Here is a 21,159-nt window from a genome sequence, read left to right as displayed (position 1 = left end):
GAACACCCATTTGCTACCAATGGGTTTCCTTCCAGCCGGCAACTCCACTAGATCCCAAGCCTCATTTTTGTGAAAATATGATATTTCATCATCCATGGCCTCTTTCCAGAGTTTTCCATCCTCTAAATCTACTGATTCCTCCTCTACTGTAGAGTCTAATTCTTCCTCCTTTAGCTCAAACTCCATCTTCTCAGGTTCCTTTGGTTGGACTTCATGTTTAATAACATATTTCACCTCTCTCAACACCACATCTCAACTATAAACAACCGTCCTTGTTACTGGGTTCCAAATCTTATAACCCTTTAAACCATCCTTATACCCAATAAAGATGCATTTTTCAGATTTACTATCCAACTTGGTTCATTTCTTCTTTTGAACATGTACATATGCATCACATCCAAATACCCTCATATGTGAAAGAGAGGGTTTCTTACCAGTCCATACCTCTTGTGGATTCTTATCCTCCAATGCTGATGAAGGTTACCTATTGATCAGGTAACATGCAGTATCCACCGCCTCTGCGCAGAATTCCTGTCCTAACCTGAAACCACTGAGCATGCTTCTTTCCCTTTCCATCAACATCTTGTTCATTCTTTCTACAACTCCATTTTGCTGAGGTGTATATGGAGTAGTCTTTTGCCGTGCTATACCACGCTTTTGACAGAATTCTTCAAATTCCTTGCTGCAAAACTCTCCACCATTACCTGTCCTCAGCACCTTTATCTTCTTCTCTGTTTGATTTTCCACGAGAGCCTTAAATTCTTTAAACTTGTCAAAGACTTCAGATTTCTTCTTAAGGAAATATATCCATGTATTCCTTGAGAAGTAATCTATAAATGATACATAGTACACAAACTTACCCAGTGATGGAACCTTCACAGGTCCAAACACATCACTATGCACAAGCTCTAATATTTGTTTCGCCCTCTTACCACCATAGGGGAAACTGACCCTATTCTGCTTCCCATATACACAATTTTCACAAAAATAAAAATCAAGAGAGCTATTACTCATACCTTCTACCATACCTTTACCATGAAGTATTCGAAGGCCTTTCTCTCCAATATGTCCAAGCCTTTGATGCCACAACATGGTATTCTCTCCAGAGACCGCTAGATTTTCTGCTCCACTTTTAGGAACCACAGAACTGTTGCACCCATCAACAACCGTGCCACCTTACAGCTTGTATAGAGTTCCAATCCGAAATCCCCGCATAAATACCAGTGCTTCCTGAACCATCTTGCAGGTATCCTTCTCGAACACTCTTTTTACACCTGCATCATCTAGCTTGCTTACAGAAATTAGATTTTTGGCCAATGCAGGAATATGTAGAACACCCAGAAGTGTTCTAACTCTTCCACCTTGCAACTTCAACTTTACCTTTCTGCGACCAATGATTTTAACCTTCCTGTCATCCCCAAGAAGACATCACCACCATCATATTTCTCATACTCGCAGAACAACTCTCTATGGGGAGTGAAGTGAAAGGATGCACCTGAGTCAATCAACCATGCCATATGATCTACATGTGTACTTGAAGAAGCCAAGTACACATCCCCACCTTCATCTGAGGTGGTTTTCGCATGTGCAGAAGGAGCCTCATAAGATCCCTTTCCTTTGTCAGGAGCTTTAGATTTACAGTCCCTTTTGAAGTGGCCTTCATTTCCACATTTCCAGCACACCACCTTTACAGGTTTTCCTCGAGATTTAGATCTCCCTCTAGATTTAGATCTCCCACTCGATGACTTATTTTTCTTTCTGTTCTGGGACTATCCTCGTACAAACAAGGCATCACCATTCTGGCTCTCCATATTTTTCCATCTCATCTCCTCCGTTAGTAAGGCTGAGACTATTTCATCAAACTGCAAGGTAGTTGCATTGCGACCTATTGCAATAACCAGACTATCCCACAAATCTGGTAGACAACACAACAAACTGATGCACTTATCTTCATCTGAAATTTTAATATCAACAGATGCTAACTGAATTACCACAGTATTAAATGCATTCAGATGCTCTGTCACTGAGTCTCCATCTTTCATCCTCAGGTTATACAACTTTTTCCGTAGGAAAAGTTTGTTCACCAGAGACTTAGATTGGTACAAAGTCCCTAACTTGTCCCACAAAGCCTTCGCCATAGCTTCCCTTGATACATTCAGCAATACTGAATTTGAGACACACAATCGTATTGTGCTCTTTGCCATCTGATCCAACTTCTTCCATTCTTCATCGGACACTTTCGTTGGTTTAGTACCTGGATCTACCACGATCCAATGATCTTTATCCACCAAAAATTCCTCCATCTTGAGTTTCCACAGCTCAAAACTCTGACCATTAAATTTCTCGATCCCTATCTTTCCACTGCTCGCCATCTTCTTTCACCACCAGAATTGATCTCGCAGATCTCCCACTGAACAGGGTCTACCATAGGCCCGAGCAAAACCTCTTAGCAACAAAGGCATCCTTTTGAAGCCAAAACAGCTCTGGTACCAAGTGTAGGTTTTAACCTCGTACAGAAATTACCTGCATGCAAATTCTAAAACACTAAAAATAAACAATGCTAGAGAATAACACATAAAACACATATATACAAAGATTTTCTATGGACCCCAAAACTGGGACTACCAGCTTTATTTTTCATTATGTTCCTTTCAATGTTACAATACATATTTTTATATGCCAAAGAATACAATACCATGGACTGAAAACCATCGCGTCCAATACCATGGACCGAAAAACCATCGGGTCGAAAAAACATGTGCAAAAATCATGCACAAAACCATAGGTGGGTTTGCCCAACCTAACATAGGTTCCAAAACCAAAATTTTCTGGGGCGCTGCCCTGGACCCCATAAAGTGGGGTTACGGGTAGGCCTCAAACCCCATGTGACCCCCCCTCTAACCCCTTGGTTTACTACGTGTGCTACTCGTGGAAAGAATATAACACAACCCGACAGTTTCTGGTCACCTTAAACATTACCAATCTTCTATCTAAGACCTCATTTCTCATTTCACTGCATTCATTATAACCCCTATTCCAATAATACAAATTTCTAGTCTTGACCTCCCAGCAATTGCTGCTTCTAAACTCATTCCACCTGAGAATTTCAATCTTGATAGATTTTCAATTGAATTGATTTTTTTCCCCTCCATTCCAAAGAACGTAACTAATTGGCATGTGTTTAATGATGATAGTGTGTTTAATGATGATCGTGACATCCTGAGTTTTCTAACATTAGAAGGGTCTTACTCTGACTAGGTCATTGATGAAGATGATCACGACAAGATGAAAAACAAATCTTCTAAGGAAAATAACTTGCTTAAAACTGTAGTAAAATTGGAGGACTTATATGATCTAAAAGATAGATTCAAAAGGGCTAGCAATTGCAAAATACAAAGCTCTACTTTAATGTTTGAGTATGTTAATTTACGATCTAATGATAACCCTCAGAACATTAATTTCGGCGTTTGGAATTTCACCAGATGAGAACTCTTCTTTCATTCATTTGTTGAAGATATACAAGGATGTATTTGCATGGAATTATGATTATCTAAAATCTTATGACACATCCATCATTTAACACACCATTCCTATGCTACCAGATGTTAAGTCAATTCAACAACAACTTAGGAAGATTCACCCTAACTTCGAAGCCCAATTTAAGACTGAATTGAATAAGCTTCTCAATATTAGGTCCCTATAATACTAGTGATTACCCCATTACTATTGTAGTTGTATCCCTTATTAATATTTTTGTGCCCTATTATCCCCATATTATTATTACTATGCCCCATAGAATCCCTCTATTGTTATTTTTGTGCCTTTATATTATTATTGTTAGGTTGGCTTGGTTATATTGTCACCTCTTAGACTCCTATATATAGAAAGGAGGTTTTGTCATTTGAATCATCGAAGAATCATTCATTTGTGTAATGTAAAGGAGGTAGCCCCCTCGAAGAGGTTGAATTCTAAGGCGTTGATCTATCTTTTCTATCTTTTGTGAGCTAGTTTCATAACATTTGGTATTAGAGCTTTGAATTCTAGGGTTTTGCTCCTCCAAACAAGTCATCGTGGCATTTGCACTATAACGTTTTTTCTGCGATGTTTCAAATGCTAAAAAACCCATTTGGGCCAAAATTGTTCTGAACTGCAGGACCAAATTTCCAAGCTTTTCGCACTATATTTGTGGAGATATGATCTAAGGAAGTTGGCATTTTTGTAGACTCCCGAATTACATTCCAAAAAGGTGACCTGGGGAAAATAGTCATAAATTTTGTTTTGAGCATCAGATTGAAATTTCGTAAGAAGTTACAAAAATATAACGGATTGTAGTTTCATGTGTATATGTTTTAGATCCTAAGGTCAAAACAATGACATGTGGCACTTCATACAAGTTCACTCTTCTGAAAAGGTATATAATCAGTTCATCTTGGGAGATTGTGCATAACTCTTTCTTAGAGAATCTAAATTCGATCAGACTAGTGGCATTGGAAAGAGGATGCAGAGGGCTACTGCAGTTCATGATGTCAGAACTAGAAGATTCAAAATTACATAGATACATCAGATGTAATATCGAGCTCCTACAAAGTGAAAAAAGGTGTGTAGATTTTTTTAAATTTTTGCTTAAGCTTGGTTTGAAAAATTATTTTGAAGGAATTCAAAGGGCATGGTAAAGCATTATTATCAGTAACTAATTCCCTAAGGAAAGAAAATGCAAACACCTAGTAAGCAACCTAAAAGCTCTAGCATGACTCATGAAGAAGAGGAAGAAATGCAACATGATATATCAAAATTACGAGACCAAGTGCAACAAATGTCACTCACACAAAAAGTAACAGAACCTAAGATGGATGGTTTAAAGAAAGATGTAGAAGATAAGATATATGGCATAGAAGCTAAGATGAATGACGTGGAAACTAAGATGGACAATTTGAAGATAGATTTGAAGACAGATTTGACAAATTTTCTACAAGAAATACTTACTAATGGTAAAAGGGTAGTAAAGGAAACTCGTGATGAGAAAAAAATAAATGTTAATCATGATTTCATAAACTCTAATGTTGGATCTAAGAACCACCATATTCCAAAAATCGATATTACAGATCCCGCAGCATGGATATTATAGATGGAGCAATTTTTCGATCTCAATAATGTGCAAAACACACAAAAGGTACATATTGCCACTTTATATTTGGAAGCAAATCAGTTTGTATGGTATCAATGGATTTGCTCTCGTAAACAAATTGTCACTTGGGCAATTTTTACAGAAGAAATTACAGCACATTATGAGGATACAAAAATCAACACCCTTTTTAGCCAATTGATAAGTCTCAAACAAAAGGGTTCAATGATGGATCACATTGAGGACTTCCAAAAATTGAACATAAGGGTAAAAGATATTCTAGAGGAGCATAGGATTGATATGTTCATAGGAACTTTAAAGGATAATATCCAACATGAGGTTCGCCTTTGGGAACCTGATTCATTGGAGAAGGCATTCAAGTTAGCAAGAAAAATGGAAAGCAAAATTATGGCAACCAGGGAGCCTAGCACTCACAACTATAAATATGTAAGTGTTGTTTCCCCTAGCCTTCCACAACCTATAAGGTTGACACCACAAAAATTGGAAGAAAAAATAGCAAAAGGGCTTTGTTACAGTTGTGATAACAAATACACTAAGGGTCATAAGTGTGCCGAGAAGAAATTATTCTACATAGATTGTGAAGAGGAGGAAGAAAAGGAACAAGAAATGTCAAAAGAAGAGGATATACTCCAGGAACAAACCCTAGATAAAGAAGTAATGAATCCAACCATATCTTGTAATGCATTGGCTGGAATTACCACTCCTCAAACTATCAAGGTAGAAGGACATATCAAGAAGAAAAAGGTAATAGTGTTGATTGATTCAGGAAGTACCCACAATTTTATTCATTGTAAGATAGCAAAAGAATTGAATTGCTTCCTATATCCAACACTAGAGTGTCAAGTGATGGCTGCAAGTGGAGGAATGATAAATTGCTCTAGAAAGTGCCATAATATCAAGCTATCCATGGGAGAATATGTATTGAATAGCCCAATGCTTTCCATTCCAATGGGAGGTGCTGATGTTGTACTAGGAGTCCAATGGCTACAATCCTTGGGTACAATAGATTTTAATTTTCAAGAACTTTTCATGAAATTTTTTGCGGAAGGAAAGGAAGTTGAATTAAGGGGCATTGTAGGGAAACCAGGAAAGATAATCAGCTCTAACGATATGACAAAGCTTCTAAAAAAGGAACAATGAGGTGTAATTGTACAATTATGTTTGCTAGATGTTTCCACATCGAAATCATCTATTTCTTTAGATCTCCAAAAAGTCTTGGACAATCATTCCAAGGTATTTGAGACTCCCAAAGGTCTCCCACCTATTTGTGATCATGATCATGCTATTCATTTGATTCCAGGAAATGTTCCTCCAAACATCAAGTCGTACAGATATCCCTATGCCCAAAAGAGTGAAATTGAAGGTGTGGTTGTAGAAATGCTAGAGGCTGGTATAATTCAACCTAGTTAAAATTATTTCTCTGCTCCAGTAGTATTGGTGCACAAGAAAGATGGATCATGGCACATGTCTGGATTATAGGGAGCTCAACAAGCTCACTATTAAAGATAAGTTTCCCATTCCTGTCATTGATGAATTACTGGATGAACTACATGGATCAATTTACTTCACCAAGTTGGATCTTCGTTCAGGATATCATCAAATCAGAATGAAGACTGAAGACATTCCAAAAACAACATTTAGAACTCATGAGGGTCATTATGAATTTTTGGTCATGCCTTTTGGCCTTACCAATGCACCTTATACATTTCAAGGATTGATGAATTCCATTTTCAAACCCTTCCTTAGAAAATTTGTGTTAGTAATTTTTGATGATATACTAATCTAAAACAAGTCTTGGAAGGATCATGTTGAACATTTTGACAGGGTGCTACAACTATTGGAGGAGAAACAATTATATGCAAAAATATCCAAATGTTTCTTTGGAGTACAAGAGGTGGAATATCTGGGTCATATTGTATCTCATGAAGGAGTTAAGCTAGACCCTAGCAAAATTAAATCCATTAAGTAATGGAAAATCCCCACATCCATAAAGCATATGCAAGGATTTCTTGGGTTGACAAGGTATTATCGCAAGTTTGTTAAGAATTATGGGAGAATAGCAGCACCCCTAACAACATTATTTAATAAAGATGCTTTTTCATGGATTCCAGAAGCAACAAAGGACTTCGAACATCTTAAAGAGGCAATGTGCCAGTTACCAGTCTTAGCTACTCCAGACTTCACAAAAACCTTTATTGTGGAATGTGATGCTTTAGGAAATGGAATTGGTGTTGTTTTAATGCAAGATGAAAGACCCATTGCTTTTGAAAGTCATCCAATCAAGGGAAAGTTTTTACACAAAGCTATTTATAACAAGGAAATGTTGGCAATACTACATGCACTTAAGAAATGGCGTCCCTACCTAATGGAAAGACACTTCAAGGTAAAAACGGATCACGATAGCCTTAAATACTTTTTAGAACAAAGATTATCCTCTAAAGAGCAACAAAAGTGGGTCACAAAGATGTTGGGGTATGACTTTGCAGTCATCTACTAAAAAGGGAAGCAAAATGTGGTGGCAGATGCACTCTCAAGAAAGGATGAGGTGTGGAAGCATTTTTGTGTGTGATTTCTATTATCCAACCCGATTGGATAAACAAAGCAAGGGAGGAATGAAAGAATGACGAATAAGTGTGGGCACTTATTCAAAAGTTACAACAAGATTTGAGTACATATGATACATTTAGCTGGAAAAATGATTCGTTATGGTACAAAGATTGCTTATACCTCTGTAAGAATTCCCAACTCAAACAAAATATTCTTATGGAATTGCACACTTCTCCCTTAGGAGGGCACTCAGGATTTTTAAAAACATACCACAAGGTTAAGAAGGAATTTTTTTGGGATGGCCTTAAATCGGATATTCAAAAGTTTGTGGTGGAATGTTTGGTTTTCCAACAAAATAAAGTTGAAACAATTAAGACCCTGGGTCTATTACAACCTTTATCCATTCCAAGACAACATTGGAAGGAGGTTTCAATGGATTTTATCACTGGTTTACCCAAGTTTGAGGGAAAGAGTGTCATCATGGTGGTAGTTGACAGAATTACCAAGTACGTAGACTTTTGTGCATTATCACATCCATTTAAAGCCAGTACAGTTTCTACTGCGTTTATGGAAACAATTCAAAAGCTACATGGAAACCCAAAGATTATTGTAAGTGACAGAGATCCCATTTTCACTGGAAATTTTTGGACAGAAATATTTTCTTGTCTTGGTACTCAGTTAGTTCATAGCTCATCTTATCATCCTCAATCTGATAGGCAAACTGAGATAGTAAAAAAATGTTTGGAAGGATATATTCATTGATTTGTATCTGATAAACAAACACAATGGGTCAAATGGTTGCCTCTAGCTGAATGGTGGTATAACACTTCCTTCCATACAACAACAAAAATGACCCCATTTATGACACTTCATGGATATCAACCACCATCCATCACATCATATTTAAGAGAAAATTCTAAGGTTCAAGCAGTGGAACATCACATCGAGCATGAACAACAAGTCCTCCAACTCTTAAAGGATAACCTCGTGTTGGTGTAGAATAGAATGAAACAACAGGCAGATCAACATCGTAGCAAAATAAGTTTTGATGTAGGTGACTGGGTATTCCTACAGCTACAACCATATAAAAAAATGTCCCTCAAGCAAGCTAAGAAGGATAATAAATTATCACCAACGTATTATGGTCCGTACATGGTGTTGCAAAATATTAGTACTATGGCATACAAATTGGAGCTTCCTGTAGCTTCTCGAGTGCACCTAGTTTTCCATGTTTCATGTTTAAAGAAGGTTATAGGTGACAGACTCTCAGTTCAAACAATATTGCCCGAACTTGATGAGGAAGAAATAATTATGTTGGAACCAGAAGCAGTCACATAAACAAGAACTCGACAGCTATGAAATCGATCAATTTCAGAGTATCTCATCAAGTGGAAGAACTTATCCGCTGAAGATTCCACATGGGAGGATGAGAATTTTATACAAAAGAATCCAAAACTACTCAAGCATTGAGGACAACACTTTTTTGAAGGAGAGGGGCATGTTAGGTCCCTATAATACTAGTGATTACCCTATTACTATTGTAGTTGTATCCCTTATTAATATTGTTGTGCCCCTATTGTCCCCATATTGTTATTACTGTGCCCCATAAAATCCGTCTATTGTTATTTTTGTGCCTTTATATTATTATTTTTAGGTCGGATTGGTTATATTGTCACCCCTTAGACTCCTATATATAGAAAGGACGTTTTTTCATTTGAATCATCGAAGAATCATTCATTTGTGTAATGTAAAGGAGGTTGCCCCCTCGAAGAGGCTGGATTCTAAGGCGTTGATTTATCTTTTCTATCTTTTTGTGAGATGGTTTCATAACACTCAAGGCCAAATAATTTTCTCAGTTAAACATTCCAAGTAGCTATCAAATCTTCTGCCAGTTATAAAGAAGAATTGAGATATTCATATTTGTATAGTTTTTAGAAATTTAAACAAATCTTGTGAAAAAGATAACTTTCCTTTGCCTCCAATGGAACAAATTTTAAAATTTGTTGTTGGTTCTGAGCTAATGTCTTTCTTAGATGGCTTTTCATGTTAGAATAAGATTCTTGTACATCAATACGATAGAGTTAAAACAACATTTAGAGCCAAGTGGAGAACATATGCTTATCAAAAAATACCTTTTGGACCAATTAATGTTGCAACTTCTTTCTAAATAGCCATGGACATTGCTTTCAGAGGTTTGGTCAATAAGACAATTGTAGTGTATTTAGTGACATTACAATTTGTTCAAAATAGAAAATTAATCATTTACATGATTTAAAGAAATCTTTGAAAGATGTTAAAAAATTGGAATCTCCTTAAATCCTAAAATGTAATTTTTTTCTCTTATCAAAGGTAAGCTTCTAGGCTTTATTGTGTCTAAAGAAGGAATCTGAATAGATCTAGATAGAATCAAGGAAATATCTGAAATCCCATTACCGCACAAAAAAAAATCCATGCAATCCTTTCTTTGGAAGATTAATTTTGTTAAACGATTTGTCCCAAATTTCTCTCAAATTATATTACCCTTACAAACTATGATAAAAGTGGAGTCAATTTTCAAATGGGGAGTGATCGAAAGAAAATAATTTGATTCAATAAAACAAGCAATCATAGATTCTCCTTCATTATCAACTAATATTTTTTCTAAGAAATTTTTTCTTTATACTTTTTCTTCCGAACAATCCTATGCAGCAATATTGACACAACCTAAAAAACAAAAATTTGACGCTCCAATTTCCTTCTTTAGTTCCAATTTACAAGGAGTTGAGCTAAATTATTCAGATGTTGAGAAGCAAGCCTTTGCATTTTTTAAGTCCATAAAACATTTCAGGCCTTTCCTCTTAAAAACACATACAAAGGTAATTGTTCCTTTCCTTATAGTCAAACAATTTCTTATCCATAAGGAATTAGGATAGAAAAGGGAAAATTAGGTTACTACCCTGCAAGAATATGACCTAGAAATTAAACCAGCTAAAATAGTAAGGGGTGAAGGTTTTTGTAGATTAATTAATGGAGCTTATGAAACTTCAGATGATGAAGATTTAGGTAATAATATTCAAATTACAGAGGTATGCCCCATTGAAACCGAATCTCAATATGATTATTTAATAATTTATTTAAAAAATGGTTATGCTCCATTGGAACTCAATTACAAAAAGAAAAGAGCTCTCAGACTTAAAGCTAATCAATATTATCTTGTTAATGATGTCTTTTTTGGAGAAATTATGATTCTATTTTGTTAATATGTCTACAAAAATCTAAAGTAGAAAACGTTTTGCAAGAGATACATGATGGACTAGTTGGTGGACACTATGGTGGGGACACCACGGCTCATAAGATTGTGTATGTTGGATACTATTGGACAACTCTATTCAAGGAAACCCATGACTATTGCAAAAAATGAAAAGTTTGCCAGACTGATTTAGGAAGACAAAAGAAACCAGCCTTACCTTTGCAACTAGTTAACATTGAGCAACCTTTTGAGAAATGGGGACCAAACATAATAGGTGAGATTGTTCCTAAATATTCTAAGAATCATAAATACATCTTGACTTTTATGGATTATTTCACCAAATGGGTGGAAGAAATACCTCTAAAGGTGGTCAATTATGAAAACATTATTGAATTTATCGATTAATTTATTATTACCAAGTTTAGTCTTCCTTATGCCCTTATGTTGAATAATACATATTATTTTTCCAAAAATACCGTAACTGAATTTGCTCTTAAAAGAGGTTTTAAGCTAAAATATTATGTGAATTATTACCCTCAAGGAAATGTCTTAGCAGAGTCTACTAATAAAAACCTCATTAGGATAATCAAGCGAACAGTTGACCAAAATCAAAGAAATTGGCACAAAGCTCTAGTTTTTGCTTTATGGGTTGACAAAATCACTCAGAAGGTCTCTATAGAAACTTCTCCTTTTCAATTAGTGTATGGAAAAGAGGTTATCCTACCTCCTAATCTAGCTCTTCCTTCACTAGCCCTTATATAATCTATTGAAGAAAAACCTTCTTCTGCTTTATAATTAAGGATATCTCTAAATTAGAAGAAGAAGAGAGAGAAAGCCAAACAAGTTCTTTCTCACCATAAGCAATTGGTCAAATCCTCGTTTTATGCAAGTTCAATTAATAACAAAATTTTGAAATCAGCGACTTAGTTATGAAATGGAACAAATCCCATGAAGAAAAATGAAAACACACAAAGTTCGAAAAGTTCTGGCTAGGCCCATTTCAGATCATTAAGAAACTAGGCCCATCAACCTTTATCCTCCAAGATTTACAAGGAAAGAGGGATGTTCTTCCCATTAATGGGTTAGTTTTGAAAATATATTTTTCTTAAGGATATCTATCCTCCTATAAATATGTAAATAATCACATGTATATACAAGTGTCTTTAACCTTAATAATGATTAGGCAATGCACCTCTGACTTCATATTGGGGTCTCTCATCATTTACATGAAACATGACTAATTAAAGGAGAATTGTTAAAAAGTGAATTATAACATTGAAGTTTAGTATTGCATCTATTACAAATCTTTGAAATCTTTATATTCATTAAGATGTAAATATTTCATAAATTGAAACTTAAAAAAATCAAGTTGTCCTATGATTGGTCATGAAAATTTTTCTTTAAAATGTGAAGACTATTTTAAATTTTTAGCATCTTTTGGCTTCAATTCTCATCCATGACTCTTAAGGAGTGAATATACCTCCCCATCTACTAATTTTAATTTTTTGTAGAGTGTAATTCAAAAATATATAAAACTTGAAAGATAGGAGGTCTCATCATGAGGCAACTTACCATGATCATAGAAAATAAATGATATTGACATTATCATGACTACTCACCAAACCAAGATAATGACTTGAGGTTGCACAACTATAAGAAAAGAGGTCTCATCATGAACCAACTTATTCAATGTCATTATAACCTGTGAGTGACATTGTCATCATCTAGTTACTAAGCTAGGACAATGGCTTTCAAGTAAGATTTAAAACAAAAAAATTAAAGAAAAGTTAATACCTCTAAAATGTTACTATAAGTGGATGGGATACTGGTACATTTTGGTTAAATGGTAACCTTGGCGAGGCTATGGATGCTTGTTGGCAACAATGGCTCGACCAGTGACAAAAAAATGTGTCCTAAAAGCTAAGCTTCTACAGTCCTTAACTTTAAGTTTATAACTGACTAAATGATTGACAAAGACAATTAAGATTTTCATCAATAACAAGTAGTGAGGTAATTTGACAAATAATAAGTTCTTTCCTTCAGAGAAATCTTTACCAATCAAAACTTCAATTATTTTTACCTTTCTAAGTATTTTTCTTTAGTAGTTAAAATTTAATTTATGTTTACGGAGATAACTATTTCGCATAGTATGTTTCTAGTTGTTGTAGTACTCAACAACTCCCCATTAATTTTCATAATAGTTGAACTAATAAATAATTGGGACCCTTTTGAATTTGGATAAAGTCCCTTGGTTCTAATAACATAAGGCAATTTCTAGTTTTTGTCACCAAAATTCCTTTGAATAAGAAATATCCCTTATCAGAGCTTTCATATAGGAGAGCCTCATAAATATAATATTCACAAATAATCTGATAGGATTTTGTTTTAAATGTATTATCAGAAGAGTTCTATTAGAACATTTAAATATCGCAACACTTATAATAAAATTGTGATAAAAATTTCCCCCGATTAAAACATTCTGATACTTTAAGTCTAAATTTATATAAACATGAATTTATGGATATAATAAAGAAAATCTTAGCCACATAAGACTGCCACGTAGTATATTAGAGATTCCATATATAACAACTTTAAGAGCAATCACCACTTTAAAACCTATGATATATAATACCTCCAATGTCCCTCATCCTTTGCTATTCTGATATCCCTCATCCTTTGATATTCACCTCCTATCCATATAGGAACTTTTATATTGGGAGGCAATCTTTTGAAATCTCTAGTATTGCATCCTCAATACAGAACCTTCGATGCCTTTTCCCTCTTACAACTCATAACCGTTATATCTTTCAATACCGCCTATTGAAGGTGAGGATATTGCAAGTTTCAAAGGTCCAACCCTAATATTTCCTCGATAAGATCTGTCGATATGCTGACATGTACAGGGACCATGTGAATGAAAGTTTATCATTTAATAGAAAAAATTAGCAAATTTATGGGTTTTTCGAAGTTTTAAATGATTTAATCATTGCAACATGATGTCATCGGGAATTTCTCATAAAGACATAAATCGTTATGGAAAATAGTTATTTTCCCTAAAGAAATCTTTGGTTAAGGAATTTCCACTTATTATTATGTTTTCCATTATAGGTCAGTCCTGATAAGAAAAATTCATTACAGATGTCTAGGGAAGCTAAAAAAAGGAAGAAACCCACTGTTCAACAACAATCAGTTGTGCCTCCACTTGAAACTACCAAAATGTCTGCATTATTCTCAAATATAACCTATTCCTCAGATGCTGGAAGATCCTCTTAAGAAGCTATTTATAAGATTTTCGAAGATGAAGGACCCAGGGAAACAAAGAAAACATCTACGACCGATGATTTTACCCTCGTCTCTAAAACTACATATAGTGATGTCACCAATTCATTCTTACATTGGATTGCAGCCTGACCCAAGATCCTTCCTTACACAGATATGGTTAAATGGGTTATTGATCATATAAAAATTACACAAAGGAATTTCATGACTCATAAGCAAAAATTCATTGAGTCATTTACCAATAGCAATTTAAGCAAAATGTATCATCTGTCGCAACCTCAGCAAAAATATGACAAGAATTTTGTACATAAGTTCATGAAGGAGAATGAGCATCAATCAGAGCCCATCAGAAACTGGAGAAGAGATCCTAACAAACATAAGTGAGAAGATAAGGGTATGTATTATGTTGCTTCCTTTGTTGGTCTATACTGTCAAATAGTCACTATGCTATGTAGAATCTATGGTTACCCTAATACACAAAAATTCTCTGACTAATGGGTACCACTTATTGATGCTTACTCTAATGGATATTACGGATTGGGGAAACATATTGTCTGACAATATAGTGGCTCAAGTCATGAATTATAGGAGAAAATGTAATCTCATAGAATGTTGTGCCCCTTTTATATGAGTGCCTATATAACAGATTCCATCAGTTTCACCTCTACTTTTACTTCTATGGGATGGATATGGACTATACAAGACCCTAATCCTATCCATATTTATCATGACATACTCTGGGAATCAACATTTCACCCTTATTTCTATAAAATTTGCCATGGAGTAATGTTTCCCATGCACCAAACTGTCTTTGATAAGAAGGCCCCTAGGGTTTCACCTGAAGCTAACAATCAATTGCTATCAATTGGGAACTGGTATGGAGAATAATCATTCAATTATGTCAGAATCTTTGGTATTGTTGCAGATCCCCATGTTTTTCCCCTATAAATCCTTGATAAACTTCTTGCCCAAGAAATAGCTTACTAGACCATAGGACATGGTATTTGAAAGGTCCTGAGTCATACTAGAAAGACAATGTGGCCTACTTTTTCTATTCAATGTGATGTGTATTCTCTAGATAATTATAAACATGCTAGTCTTGAGATTGAAGATACTAAGAGTTTAAACTTCCCAACTATTCCGAATAGGAAATATGATCCTAAGGACAATTCCAACAAGTTCACTACTCAATCAAGTATCACACAATTTATGCATGATATAGATAAGTTTTATGACTTATTTAAATTATCCTCTACCTATTCAATGGTTGTGAAACTAGCAACAACATAGTTAGCTCCAGAGGAGATAACTCAATTTAATCAATACAAAGATAAAAGGATAGCTCACTTGCCTATGGATTTATTGAAGTTCCCTCAACAAAACATAGAACATGGTAAAGTCTTGGCTATTTTAGCACAAGTTACTGATGTATCCCAGACAAAAGAGACATGTACTTCCTCTTCTTCTCAGGTGGAAGAAACTCTAATAGATAAAAAACTTGATGCAATATGGGAACAATTTAATCAAGTTATTCAAGAAACAAGGCCTCAGGATCTAAAGATTCCATTTCAAGAGAAAGTTTCACATACTTCTGAAATTATAGAACATACCCCACTTACTATTGGGATTTCCGACAGGCCTTTAGACATTGATGACATAAAAATTATCCTGGAATTCCCAACCTCCGAGGTCATTCTGAGAGTTGAAGAAATTCCTCCTCTCGACATATTTTACAGTCCACAACATAAAATTGTTGTAAAAAGACAAAGAAAAAGAAGGAATATTGATCAAACCCAAGCCTTAGTCCCTGAAAATACTCCATTTGAAGTAGTATGGAAAGGCTCTCAATCTACTCCTATAGAGTATCTCGAGAGGCTCTCACAATTTTTAGGAGCATATGTTTATGCCACCATAGATAAGGCCACCGAGGTACAACAACTTCTGAAAGAAAAGGATGAAATAATTATGTAGTTGGAACAAGGTATGGAGAATGAGAAGCAAATGATTACTCAACAATGGAAAGCACAACTTGCAAAACTTCAAAAGAATTTTGATGCCTTGAAGCTTCAACATGAATCTGATTTGAAAATTCGGGATACTCAAATCCAAGAGTTACAACACAGTATTGAACAATTGAAGATTAATCCTGAATTGGCTAAATTTAAAAAGGAAGTAGGAGAATTAAATACTCTCCTTGTTCAACAACATATTACTTTCTATCAAAAATTAGCCATTATTCATGATTTATGTCAAACAACCAATACATTGGTGAATCAGTTGTCTGATCTGAGGACATACTTTGAAGAAATTGAGGAGAAAATCTCAGATTATATAACATGGCAAGAAAGTGTTGAAGGGATATTAGCCAATCTCCCTACAATTGAAGATTCACAAAAGGAGATTGTCTTCGAATATTGGGAAATTAGACTAAATTATGTAGAGACAATGATATTAAGTGCCATGATATTTCTAATGAACTCATTGCATTTGCCAGTGGTAATTTACTATACGCCAACCTTATTCTAGATTTCCTCGAGGGAACTTGACTTGATATTAATTTATTGACCAAGACATGGCAGCAATGATCAAAGAAGAAGGTAGAAAGAATCGAAAAATTGTCAAAGGTTAACTTAGAAAGCCATGGCATTTCTTAGGTAAACCTCATAGTTAGTGGTTAATGTTGAGGTGTCTATCTAACATGAGCACTCCTATGCTGCCAACACTTAGGGATGCAGTATTCACTGGTTAGATGTGCATTCGACCATGGTCTCCACTTAAATTGAAGCTTATGACAGATATCTATGAATTGCGAAAATGTATGGGAGGACAATCGTCTTGAAAGTCTTAGTTGGGTTGTTGTAACAAAATTAAAATTTTCTTATGGTTTTATTTTTATCGGTGTTTGTTAAAATCGTTGCAGACTTTTATTTTTCTTTTCAATATTTGTATTTTGACATTTGAAAACTATAAATCCCTTTCATTTGAATCAAGAAGGGATTCTGAATTTTGTGGATAAATCTTTTGTTTTCACTATTGTAACTCAATAGATCTTTATAGAACGTTGGACCAATACTGTTTTTCTCATGAATAGAGTCATAATAGATTGGGTACTATTATCTTTTAATTTTGCCTATGTTTTATGAGTTAAGTGGTTATTCAATTTATGTTTACTACATGCATGAATGAAAGCAATCTTATATTTTTCACGATTGTCATGTACGATTGAAATCATATACTGTATGTATAAACAACAAAATCATATATATGTGATAATTTTTATTAGAAAAATTTAATGAAATATTTAATTAAATTTTAGCTATCATTATTTGTTTTAACGTCATGATCATTTGATAATCTATATTGTCTTATTGTTTACAAAATTCTATTTAGGTCACATATACAAAATAATCTTTCCTGAGATAGATAGATTAACAACTAATTTATATATTTCTTTATTCTAAAGTTTAATTAATAATAAGTTTCATACATACGTACTTCATCCACTTTCATCATCCATATTAAGGGAAATTAGTCCCATAATCCCTAGTCAGAGCCACTGTTTAGTTAATTCAATATTCTTGTATTGCTTACATAAGTTATCGATCGAAGTTGGTAAAATTGTGAAGTGAAATTGAAATATATATGCTAGAAGCCTTTTGAGTTTATTAAGATAATTATTGTGAATGGTTTATTTTTAAGGATTTACTTTGTTCCTATGTTCCTAATGAAAAACTAAAGATTTACAATACAATTAATTCTTAAAAAGGAAAGTAAGGTAAGCTATCATGATCTTCTTTAACTGACTATTGTTAGTTACTATGTAAATGATAAAAAACAAAGATATCTCACCTAATGTTCTAGAAATATAATTACTTCCACTCTAAAAATAATTACTTCTATTCAAAGATAAAATTTATAAAGAAATTTACATTAAGATCTACATGTTGCAGTTATCAATCTTAACCAAAATAATAAAACGAAAGCATAAACAATGTGATCTAAGAAAATATAACTATTTATTAAAGGAATATGATTTATATATACAATCCTATTTTAGAAAGCATGTAAATGAATTGGAATTGACAGAAAAAAAATGGAAAATTATAACAAAATAATTACAAAGAAATGAAACTACGATAATGCAATTATGGAAAAATAAGGAAATGAACTGCACTGAATACTAAGCAAATGAATGAACCTCGACTTTCTGCAAGGGACATCGAAAAAACAACAAATTTATAACTCTAACTCAACAGCTAACTGTGCATGATATTCATGAAAATACTTCTTCAATTAAAAAGGAACAGAGTCATGGAACTTGAAACTATCAATTACAAATTACATATATGTCTACGTGTCTCTGATTTCTATTTATAGAGACATATATATATATATATATATATATATATATATATAGCATTCCTTCCCAACAGTTTTGAGATTTTCATGCCTTAAAAACTTGAATACAATCCTAATATAAATGCTAATCTGATAATGGAAATTATAATGCTTCTTGATGATTTTCTATTTGGAAAGCAAATGGGAGAGTCGTGATTGATTTGAACTCTTGCTGCTCAGGTCATCCACGCATTGACCTGCTTCCTTGATTGCGCCACTAGGCGATTTCCTTGATGATTTGGCTCAGACGAATAGGAGGGGATCCATGAGGAGATCAATTCCTATCTGCCCATGTGCTTCCTTGCTTGGATGGTGCACTAGAATCCAAAAAACCATGGAGGCAGCTGTGGAATCATAGAACAACTGCAGATTGGTGTTAATTCCATTACTATTACAATATTTAACTAAATAATAAGGCACATTAACAAGTACAAAAAATAATACATTTTAGTACCTTACCATGTCAAAATATCTTATTTTACTGTTTATTGGAGTTGATAGTAGTGGGGAGAAGAGGAAACATGGATGGAAAATGATGTAAAAAATAGAACAATCATGAGATTCTACATTCCCCCATGCTGAGGTCTTTGCATGCCCTCATGAAAAACACAAAAATGATGTCTCCTATTTAATTATTGCATTTCTTTTGAAACTTATGCAAGTACATCCAAATTCCTCTTTTTCCCTTTCTTTCCACCCACTGCCATCCTTGGATTTTTCATGAGAATCTTGTACTTTAGGTTTATGACTTGCCTTTGTAGAGCTCTGTTTTTATGTTTCAGCTTCTTGTTCTTCTTGCACCACAGACTTAGGTGTAAAATGAGATTTTCACTCTTAGCCACATAGATTACACTCTGCGCCTTTAGAGTTTGATTCTCCTTCTAAGTTTACCTATTTAGTGTCTCTAGCTCAAAAATTTATTGTTTTAAAACAGTTACTACTAGAGGTTCTTGTGGTTCACTAAACTACACTTCTTGATTTGAAGCTGATGTTTTTTTTGCATCTTTTTTCTCTAGAGACTTAATATAATCATAGATTTCATGTTGTACTGGATAAATTTCAGGTGTTTTCCGGCTTGTACTCTAAGGAGGTGTGATGAAAGTTGGTGGAGAAACCCTTGAATCTTCCTTTTCTTCTAGGTCAACATGCTCCATACTTTTTGTAGGTCATTCTTTTGTTGTTGGATTGAGTCTAGTACTTCTTCTTAAGTTTTTCACAGGAGGATTTTGAATTTTTTTCCTTCTTCCTTTCGATCTTAGGTTTCTCTATTTTGGGTGTGCTCTCTATCTTTTGGTTGGATTTATTTCTTCTAATATCCTTCTTGTTCATATTCCCCAAAATTTTTGCAAGAGGAATGACATCCTATGATTGCTCTCGTGACTGTTGTTGTCCTTGTTCTGTTGGTCCTTCAATTTTTCTTTTTCTTCCTATCTTAGCATTGTTGTTTCTTGGTTGTTCTTGTTCTACTGGTTCTTCAATTTTTGTTTTTCTCCCTCTCTTAGCCTTACTACTTCTTGGTTGTTCTTGGTTATATTTTTTAAAATGGTTCCTCACCAAAAATCTTTCCCAATTATCACCCACTTTCTTAAGATGGAATTCAAAAAGGATTTTAATGAGACCATGGTGATATATGGTGTATTCTATAAACTAAATTTTTCTTTCGACATTCCCCAACATATTTATTAGACTATTGAGAAGGAAATAAGGCATATGCATTTCATTATCCTCAATAAAATTCATCAACAGTCGGATATGACAGAAAAAAATGCATCCAAATCTTCCTTCGCAAGTAACCAATTCTCGAATTATCAAAAGAAAAATTCTCCACTTAATTTTTAATGCTATGCTCGAGATGTCTTTCTTGAAAATGGTAGTGTCTATGCTAGGGTTATTCAGAAGAAATTTCCATTCTTCACTCTCAATACCTCTGTTCTTAAACCATTTTTCTCCAATTCGAGGCAATCCAGTAGCTTTGGCAACAAAGGATTATGTCCCTGTGAATTTTATGTCCCCTATCTCCATTTATACTCCATCAAAGGCTCTGGCGAAGGATTTGGTTACTTCTGTTATCTCAAAATCAAGCCCTGGAAGGCTGCAGACGAGGAAGATTTCAAGTAACTGTTTCAAACCAATCTTTTGACTAAGGCTTAGCCTCCTTAGCCTGAGAGGGCTCTCTCAAAGGGTTATTGATTTTGACTATTAATAAGATGGCTAACTCTTGTGGAATAACATTAACAAATATGAAGGCTGGACAAACATTAAACTAATTTCCATTGGGCCTATGGAGTCAATCATACTTCAGTAAATAATGAGACTGCCTTTTCATAGAATTCAGGGCATTTAGCATTTAGATGTTCAGAACACAAATCATACAAAACCACAGTTCATACATGCATACAGGAAGTCAGAGCATGATCAATGAATTCTGAGTGATTACACATATATGCAACTGTAAAAGACATTAAGGAAGGAATAAAACACACATTCTAAACATGGAAATCCCTCATGAATCTTGAGAAGAAAAACAGTCAACTGATATTACTGAATTCTGTCTTTACATAAG

Source organism: Pinus tabuliformis, chromosome 2_1, assembly GCF_031772625.1.
Source record: "Pinus tabuliformis cultivar Carrire ecotype Pingquan chromosome 2_1, CPIR1, whole genome shotgun sequence".
Lineage (NCBI taxonomy): Eukaryota > Viridiplantae > Streptophyta > Pinopsida > Pinales > Pinaceae > Pinus > Pinus tabuliformis.
The sequence above is the reverse complement of the archived record's forward strand: the minus strand, read 5'-3'. Positions refer to the sequence as shown.